Here is an 8,895-nt window from a genome sequence, read left to right on the forward strand (position 1 = left end):
GCCATCTCAGAGTTGGTGTAAGTCTTACCAAGTCCTTTCAAGGAATTTACAATATTAGTAAATCTAGTAAACATGTCAGAAATATTTTCATATTCATGCATTTGAAATAATTCATATTCTTGTATGAGCATGTTTACTTTTCTTTCTCTTACCTCTGTAGTACCTTCATGTGTTATTACAAGTGTGTCCCAAATTTCTTTGGCATTTTCACACATACTTACTCTGTTGAATTCTTCCTCATTTAAAGCACATTGGAGGTAAGTGAGAGCCCTGAAATTGTATTGAAGAAGTACTAGATCATCGGCTGTCAATTCTGATTCATCCTTTGGCACCGTCTTTCCATTAACAATTTTGGTGATGACATATGGTCCTCTTTCTATAGTTCTCCAAACAAGAAAATTATATCCACAAATAAAATTCTTAAATCTACATTTCCAGAATGAGAAGTTTTATCCATTAAAGTATGGAGGCCTAGATGCATCCATTCCTTCAGGTGGTCGATTAAATGTAATCATGATCTTTGACTCACTTTAAGACAACTTAGTCTTATATATTGAGCTCCCGCTCTGATACCAATTGAAATAACCTAGAGGGGGGGTGAATAGGTTATACTAGTGGAATTTAACTCTTTTCGATGTATAGATCACAAGTGTGACTATAAGTTAAAAGCGATGCTGAATAAATAAAATAGGCACAACCACAACACAAGATTTATAGTGGTTCGACTCAATCTGAGTCTAGTCTACTCCCTACAAGAATCCTCTTGTAAGGTATTCCACTAGTTCTCCCTTTCAGTACAGTAGGTAGGGAAGAAAACCTTTACAATCTTTTTCACGGATAAGAGTATCCTTACAAATCCCCTTTATAGGCAGAGAGACGCCTTTACAATCTCCTTTGCAGGTAGAGATGCACCTTACAATCTCCTTTAAGGTAGAGAGGCACCTTACACTCTTTTAAGGATAAGAGGATCCTAACAATCTCTTAAGGATGAGAGGGTCCTTACACAAGCCTAAGTACAGTCTAGACTTAATGTACAATAGAAAATGGAGAAGTGGAATAAAAGAGAATTACCTCCGGTGTAGTGCAAATGAAATATGCAATAATGATAGAATGAATGCACCTTTTGAAGTCTTCTTGATGCTTGTAATGTAAATGCCAAGATGTAGATGAAGACTTGTAGATGGTCTTGAGTTCCTCTTGAATGTAAAATGAAGAACTTGAACTCAAGAGATGGTGTAGACCAATTCTCACTTCTAATGCTCAAATAATACTTCTCTAAAGTTGGGATTTATTGTTAATTAATGAGTAGTATTAGAGGTATTTATAAGTGAGCTTAGTGAAGCATTTTAGGCAGGGAATCAAGCTCTAACGGACATATTCTGGGTCTACCGGTCGACCGCCAAGAGCCGTTGAGGCAAAATATAGCTGTTGGGACCTTCCAAGCAGTCACCGATCGACCGAGACTTTCAGCCGGTCGACCGCCTATGGTCTCGGACAGTTTCGGTCGACCGGGGCTTTCAGCCGGTCGACCTCCAACATGACAGACTGTTTTGACAGAATGCTGTCATACTGACCAATCATTAGTATTTTGACCATAACTTTTCGGTCCGGCCTTGGATTGACTTGAGATTAGTTGCATTGGAATCACAACTCAATTTCCTACAACCTTTATGAAAGTTTCATCTCCTGATACTAATCTTAAGATTCTCCAAAATACCCTTAAGTCAGGTTAATGTGGTTTTCACAGAATTTCACTAGAACATATTTTTCCTAATATGTTCCTCACCACTTAGATAGACTTTCCATATTTGGTCAAGGTATGCTCTATGATCATTCTAGTGTGATGCAATGCATATGCATGTGGTGAGTGCATATATATATGTGGAGGTTACAAATTACATTAAAAATGACCAATCTATCCTAGTGGTCTTCTTCTTCACTTGAACCTTCCACTCTTTGGCACTTTATCTTCTTTTCTTCTTGTTTGCAATTCCATGTCTTTAAGCTTCATGTCTTGACATCTTGAAGCTTAAATTCTTATGATAAATTCTTCAAGCATTGATGCCAACTTGTTGATACTCTTCATTTGATGACTTTAATCTTCATTTCTTCGTTTCATTCACCAAATTCGATCTTTGATATGAAGTCTCTACAAAACAATACTTAAAGGAAAATTGTGACATACCTTCATATGTTTGTTATCATCAAAACCAACTATAGGAGTGTGGGCATATCCCTAACAAGAATCTTCATTCTCTTTTGATTTGATCTTAGATCTAAGTTGAGGGTACATGATTGGACCTTAGACAAGTGATTTGAGTCACTGGATCATCCACAAACAAATTCCCTAAGCCGGAGGAAAGTCAGAAACTATGTTGGAAAGATTTCGTTCAAAGACGGGGGTATTTTTGCCCCACCTGTCTTCTGGTTTTTGTCCACCCGAGTTCCCAAAACTCAGATTCTAGGCTTTGGAGTAATCGACGAGCGGAAATCGATAGATTCTAGGCTTTGGAGTAGCTAGCGGGTTGAAATCGACGTGTTACATAGCCCACCAGTCTTCTGGTTTTAACCCACCTGAGTTCCCAGAACTCAGTTTTCAAGTTCTGGAGTAATCGACGGGCTACATAGCCCACCGATTTTTGGCTCTAACCCACCTGTCTTTTCAGAATTCTCAGAATTGGTCTAAATTTGATGGGTAACCCCCATTTATGATTCTAAACCAAATTTTAGTGTTCAAATATGATGATTTTGACCCTAAAATAGTGGAATGATAAACCATTATGTTTATATAGGGGTGTCAACGGTCCGGGTTGGTGCGGTTTCGGTCCAGTTCCACCGATTTTGGTGTGACTTTGGAACTAACCGAAACAGCCCCATTAAGGATTTATCTGTTTCGGTCCGGTGTCGGATTCGGTGCAATTTGGGTTCGGGTTGGTACGGGTTTGGATTTATCAGGTTCATTTCGGTTTGGATCGGTTTTTTAAACCGGTATGGAGCCATTACAAGCTCCAAGAGAGATCCTCTCTTTCTTCACTCTCTCAATCTTGATAGACAAGGCCCTGTTTCTTTCATCCACATTTCTCGTCGTCTCTTCCAACTCTCTACACCTAGTTCGATAATCCTTTAACTCTTCTTCTAGTTCAACCTCGCGTTTCATTGCATGTTTCACCTTGTCCTCCAAAGCTTCCTTATCAATCTTCAACCTCTGTTCTCGCAACATCAACTTCCTCTCCACCTCCTCAAATCCATCGGTCTATAAGCCGTCTGCAAAAACGAAATCATTTTTGGAATGCTGCAGTCTTTCGCCTTCCTCCGCGTACTCAACATCTCCATCGAATTTCCAGATTAAAAAACCCTAGTTTCCACCATTTCAGGGGAAATTCCCACTCAGAAATTCAACAAAAGCGGAAACTAATTAAAGCTAAACTAGAAAAATCAAAGCGAGAGAGAGAGATTAACAAGTATACCCTAACCTAACCCCAAAAATTTTTTCTTCACAGACTAATCAAAACCAAATAGATACAAAAATGAACACTTGGTGTTGGATTACACCAGCAAAAGGGAATGAAAAGCACAGAAGATACGACATTACTTACGAACTTCGTTACACAGTTTGCTCAGTAAAATTCAACGACCGAGAGAAGAAAACCAGAGAAGAACTTCAACTTCATGGATTGTATACTCAGATAGATGGACTTGCTTGGAGACAGAGAAGACGAACCTGTGAGGGAGGGAAACGTTGGTTCTCAATTAAAGCACAAGCTTTACGGCTTTACCTGTCATCGCTGTCTAGGGGTGCAAACCGTGCAATCAAAAAAAAAAAAAAGAGTTTTACCTTTTGAGGGACTATCGGCAACCAGCACTAGCAGGCTTCAAAATTTACCTGTCGAGGGACGATCGGCAACCAGCAGGCTTTGAAATTTACCCGTCGAGGGACGATCGGCAACCAGCAGGTAGCAGGCTTCGAAATGGGTTCAGACTTCAGAGTAATGTGAAGTGTGAACTGCGTATGTCATTAAGGCTTCAATCTTCACTTTCAACTTCAAGTTTCAGAACCCATAACCACTGCAACTTCAAGTTTCAGAACCCATAGCCGCTGCAACTTCAAGTTTCAGGTCAGCGGCGTTAGCCATAGCCGCTGGCCGCTGCTGCTCACTCCGTCACGGCGTCACTCGCTCTGTCGCTCACTAACCTAGGTTTTTTTCTTTTGAAAAATTAGGGTTTTAAAATTCTTTTGACAGGTTGAAGTTGAATAGTTGATAAACGTTGGGCTTGGGCACTTGGGCTAGTGTTGGTCCGGTTGGACACTTGGGCTTCGCCCACTTGAGTGTTGGGCCTGTTGGCCCACTTAGGTTAGTCCGTTAGTGAGTTTTAACTTTTAAGCTCGGTTTTATCTCGATTCGGTTTGGATCGGTTCTAGTTTTGGTGGACATTTCTGACATTTTCGGTGGCCCAATGGTCTAACCCGAACCGAACCAAGATCGGATTCAATTTAAAATACAAATCAAAACCGGCCCAATAACCCATCGGTTCGGTTTGGATCAGGCTTAATCGGTTCGGTCCGATATGATTTAACCGATCCGGTTTAGATATTGACACCCCTATATTTATAATAGGTTACACTCAATATACGTGTACCCACACATTAGATCTTTTTCGTACCGGGTACAAGCACCGTATATATATATATACAAGTGGGGAGTGGACTCTGATTTAAATTTAAATATTACGTATCATTTAACATGTGTTAGTCTAGCCATGTCATTATATTACTTGTGTGTAGACTAGACATCACGTATGCCATATCACGTATTTGAATATGCATTTACATAATATACTATGTTTTGCTTTATGATGAAATATTCATTATGTCTTGATGTATGTGATGGAGGAATTTCATTTAAATATGATATGCATGCTAGATTTTAGATGCCGTAGACGGCTTGAAAAAGAGTGCATGGTGGCACGTGGCATGGGACGCGGTGCCATAATGTAATCATACTATGCTTATGTAGAGGCATGTGGCTAGGATGTGATTTACCCTTATGCTATGACCCTTCCCAACAGGGATTTACGTGTTGGGGGATCATTGGGGGGAAGCATTGGGTTGTAGTTGTTGACCTCCTGTAGTAGTTAGAAGCACGCACGGCTGATTGCTAGGATAGTCGGTAACCCCGATGATATATTCAAAGGGCTGATCGTACTGCTTTTATTTTGGGTGGAGTCACCCATTTACTTTCTGTCATTTAAATTTATCGGAAGTCGGTTTGCATTTTAAATTCGGTACCAACGGTGGGCCTTCTCCGACAACCCTATGGGTGTATCACTGGATGGGGTTCGTGGCTCGTATCTGGGGTATACGTGCATTGTGGTTATGAGTAGCACAAAAACCTATGACCTAGTAATGTTGTTAGGCTAATAGGGTTAAAATGAATTGCATATAGGCGTATTTGTGCTGTGATTGTTTGTGTTTGGTTTTCCTTGTGTGGTATTCCTTTTCACTTACTAGGCTAGTGAGCTCATCCCATATGCACAACTCTTTTTAGATGATTTTACAGGTTACCCGCCTAGTGATAAAGAGCTGGGTCCCACTGTAGAGTTTCCATCTGAGGACTAGTGGGTCCCTGATGAATTCGAGCAAGGTGCCGATTGCACATGCGAAGATTGTGTTGCGTGGCAACTGTGACTCTTGTGTGATTCTTTTGATTCTTTTTGATGTACTTCCCTTTTTGTTAGGTGATGCTTAAATTGTTATATTTTTTTTATATATATAAATCATGTCTTCGGCCCCAATTGTATGTAAACTTTATAACTCAATTTGGGTATCAAGTATTTGAGAAACAATTACAGGTATTATTATAAACAGGTCTTCCGCTGAAAATATAAGTCTGATCTTAGATTAGTAGATGTATATTGTATTGCAGGTATTGCATTGTTGATCCTGACAGGTTTGTGAGTTAATCAGTGTTAACTCAGCTACCGACTCGTCTTAGTGCGAGCGGGGTGTGACAAGGGTGGTATCAGAGCGAGATGCTCTGCTTGCCTACAACATACTGCTTAGACCCTATAGAAACTATAATAGGTCTAGGGTGGGCGAAAATAAAAACCTTATGAAAAGTTTGAAAGCTTTAAATTTTAAATGTAAAGATTTGTAACTATTGCATTCATGGCATACATTGCTAATATGAATCTTGGTTAACTAGTTTTAGAATTCACTTAATAGTGAAAATTTTAACAAAATTTTGACAGCATAACGGTGTAAAATGAGAAAACCAAAAATTTTCAAACATAAGAAACCTAATAGACAACAAGAATAATAAGATAATAACATATGGAGGCCGTGTTGATGACCATCAAACCACTCAGTTTAATATAAACAAACCATTCAGAAATTTACAATTTCTATCATGACCACAATTTAAACTTTAAGTATACCGATGGAATAAATTACAAAATGAATGACAGATACTATCATTTCTTAAAGTTATACTAGTTCGATCATGTAAGTTAGGAAAGAAAGTCTACTATGAAACCCAAAATAGTCAAGACTGCCAAATAAAGCTAAAAAGAAGTCAAATAAAAATGACAAGTAAAAGGTTAGAAGAAGATAATAGGTCATCAGTCTAGAGCACTAGTCGGAGTCAGAGTTAGAGACATCGAAAGGCTATCCTAAGTGGACCCAAGAGTCAATGCTGAGGCGCATATCCCAATGAGTGAATCAATCATAGAGGCGCACCACTCTCCTTTGTACACAACGGACATCCACGAAGATCACCCTAGAAGAGTGGTACATATCTCAGGTAAGTCGCCGAAACCTAGACTCCATCTCTCCAAACTGCCTCCACATCTGGAGCTCTCTACTGGTGTTCTCCTCCACCCTCCTGAGAAGCTTCTGCTCCATGGCCACACTCTTTTCAAGCTGACCTCTGAGCTCAGCTTGACCATCTCTCAATGACCTCAACTCTGATAAGATATCCTGAAGGCTGGATGCCTCTCCAATAGGTGGCGGAGCCGTAGGCTATGTGCCAGAAGCAGTAGGAATGTTTGGGCCACTAGCTTTGGCCGATCTAGAACCGCCAGCTGTATGGAAAGTAGGATATGTTGCCCTAGTGTCTAAGGGCACCTCCTCCATAACCTCCTCCTCTCTGATCTCCTCCTGGTATGGGAAGTGACTCCCATCATCTCTGGTACGCTCACCTTCCTCCTGCTCTACATCCTCCTCCTCCTACTCCCCAGCCGCCTGTGGCTCTATCATCAAGGCATGCAGGTTCATCTGCCTCAAATTTCTGGTAGCAAACTTGTCCCTCGGGACCGATCCCTCCTCGTCAGTAAGGTCGACTGTGAAGTGCTCGAAGACTAGAGTAAGGGCTCTGCCATATGGTAGGTTGGCATCCTCGGGATGTAAGGCATGGTGATGCATGGAACTCAGCATGAAATTGGGGAGGCATAATCTAGGCATATTGCCCTCAAGGGTAGATAACAGACAAGCGGCTAGGTATGTGGGCATGAAACCTACCTGATTCCGGTGACCGCTTATAGGAGCTAGGTTGAACTGCACCAACCTAGCAAACACCTTACCCTCACGGGAAAAGTCCAACTCCGATGCTGGCCTCGCTGGTGAACCACTAATCACCTCATAGATGTGTTCTTGTATGTCCCGGCTCATCAGTGGGCCTATGCCTCGGGTCCTGGGAGGACTGTAGTAGTGCATGCCCTCTGAGGAGATACCCAGAATCTCTGCCAGTCTATCCGTAGTAAGGATGATCTCTACACCCTTCACCATACTGACTATAGCAAACTCCCCCTCCTCCTCTATGGCCTCCAGGTTGTAGTAGAATCTCCTCACCAAATCTTTGTAGCACGGCCGGTCAAGGTTGAGAATGGACTCCCAACCCAGGGTAGAAAACCTCTCAAGGAGGTGAATACGAGAAAAGTGCCTCACATTCAACTGTTTCTCCAAAATTACCAATAGTGAAAGGAAGGTACTCCATGAAGACGCAGCTCTCGCACTGTAGAAGACCATCTCATCATAGTCAGATGAGTCCTCCCATTCCCTAGATGTAGATGACCCTACCTCTCTCTTCCTGGCCTTGGAAGTCTTTCTCTTCCTTGATGGCTCTACGGGTTCTTTGCCTCTTCTTGGTGGCATCTTGAAAATACAAAGAAGAAAGGTAAGTAGATGATATGAAATAATAAGTTAAAGTATAAGAGTACCAAGTTGAGACAGATAGCAAAAGAAATGGAATCAAAGAGATGAAAATGATGAGCTAATAGCATATGGCAGAAAAGTCTTAGGAGATGTGATCTAAGCTAGTACATTACAAGAAATCAAAAACCCAGATACCTAAACCTGCCAAGTGATTCAAAATACATATATATGAAGGAGTATGGTGATGGAATCCACTAAGCAAAAAAAAAGCAAAAAAGTGAAGCAAAGTGATGAATGAGAAATGCATGGGTGATTGAGGTTTACAATGATCCCAAATAAGAGGTAGTCTTAATGCATGAAGCCGTCCAAGGATGTATAAGATGAATATTTCATTTCAAGAGAACATGAAATGCCCTACTAGGTTAAACAAGAGATAGCATATCCCTAATCAGGTTTGTGATAAGAAATTCAAGGATTTCAAATAGGTATATCGATCAAGTAGAAAATTTTCAAATTTAGGAATTTTAGCCAAATGAAGGGTTTACCTTACAAGGAAAACAAATAATTATGATTCTCATATACTTAAGGATTTATGATTTAAATCTAAACAATGATTCAAGATTTGGCCAGATAAAATTTTCCTAATATAGATGCCCTCTTTTAAGCAAGTTATGTAAGGTTTTTTTGGAACAATCATGCAATCCGATTGGGGCAAATTTCAAAGGAAAGGTTAAGGAACCCAAGCG

This window comes from Macadamia integrifolia, chromosome 8, assembly GCF_013358625.1.
Source record: "Macadamia integrifolia cultivar HAES 741 chromosome 8, SCU_Mint_v3, whole genome shotgun sequence".
In the NCBI taxonomy this organism is placed as follows: Eukaryota; Viridiplantae; Streptophyta; class Magnoliopsida; order Proteales; family Proteaceae; genus Macadamia; species Macadamia integrifolia.